General features: G+C 40.2%; 1 protein-coding gene across 3 annotated transcripts in view; it reads right to left on the reverse strand.

The window, feature by feature from the left end:
- LOC109534662 overlaps positions 1-1,267 on the reverse strand; it is a 30,527-nt gene that overhangs the window by 14,440 nt on the left and 14,820 nt on the right. The gene's annotated exons all lie outside the window — the stretch shown is intronic.

Genomic DNA, 1,267 nt, shown 5'->3' on the forward strand with positions numbered 1-1,267 from the left:
TTATGTCCACGTTTTGTTAAATATATTATTAATATGGACGATTCGGAAGAATTTATGCAATATGTTGATTAAGAAATGCACGAATGGGTTTGAAATGAGATACATACGAGATATACGTATGAGATATGCAAGATTCTTTCCAGTTATACGGAGAGCAGGAATTTGTTCAGATATGTTTCGGAAAAAAACCGTTATCGATGTATTAATACCTTTACCTTTAAGTAGAATTGAAAGTGCATGTAGAAGAGGTTTACCGATTCCTGCTCATTTGCAACTTCAGATAGCATTAAGGTTCTATAATATGCTACTGGCAGTTTCCAGGTAGGTCAAGTGATCAACGCTTAATAGAATTGCGCTTACATGAAAACAACTCTCATTATGTAATATACTATTATATTATGATGAATGATTGCAGAAGTGTGCGTCTTCTGTCTAGCTGAATATACGGTTATCCTCTGGTGCAGATAAAGACGAGCTCTGGCGCTCCATTTGTTTACTCCTGTTCAAAATAACTGTTTACACAACTACTTCTTCAAAATTCGCTCTATCCATATAACTTGTCTTTATCTATGATAAATGCCAATGGTACCAACTGGACGATCATAAGAAATATATGATTTTTTTTTGGTTTGCCCGGCGGCTGGAGGAATAAAAATATTCGCGAAGACACCCAGTGTTCCGAACCCTGGGTAGCGTTGGATTCTTACCAACTAAAAAACCCTCTTTTTTGTACTACCAGTTTTCGAGAGTTATCCTTTAAAATTTGTAGTCCTCTCTAAGAATTTGTCAGCTACGGCATCCGTATGCCATAGCATCGCATTCTCTCCATGCTAGCTGCTTGCTAGCATGGGCATCTTATTAATTTACACCTTACTTCTATGTGCATGCTAATTACTACCACAGATTACAGAGTACCGCTGTGATCCGTGATTACTACTAACTCTACATAACCACACTTACAGCTTACGCCGTTTGCTACCTGTTGCCCTATTGGGCTAGTTGGTGTCTGGGCCTTTTTTTCCTGGGTCCCAGATCTTCAGGCGTGTAATTTACCAGATTTCGTAACTCTTCGTTGGAGTGCCTTCCAGCTTTCTCGAAGTCTTCGGCCGCTTTCCTTATGAGAAACTCTCTTAGTGGCTCCCACTCCAGGTTGCTGTAGATTTGGGCGTTTCTAACAAACCAGGGCGCATCTATGGCCATCCGCAGAAGTTTGTTTTCTGTGGCCTGAAGTATATTCAAGTGACACTCGGCCGCATATCCCCACGAA

Source organism: Dendroctonus ponderosae, unplaced genomic scaffold (genome assembly GCF_020466585.1).
Source record: "Dendroctonus ponderosae isolate FM_Combo_2020 unplaced genomic scaffold, Dpon_F_20191213v2 Dpon_F_20191213_7, whole genome shotgun sequence".
Classification (NCBI taxonomy): Eukaryota; Metazoa; Arthropoda; class Insecta; order Coleoptera; family Curculionidae; genus Dendroctonus; species Dendroctonus ponderosae.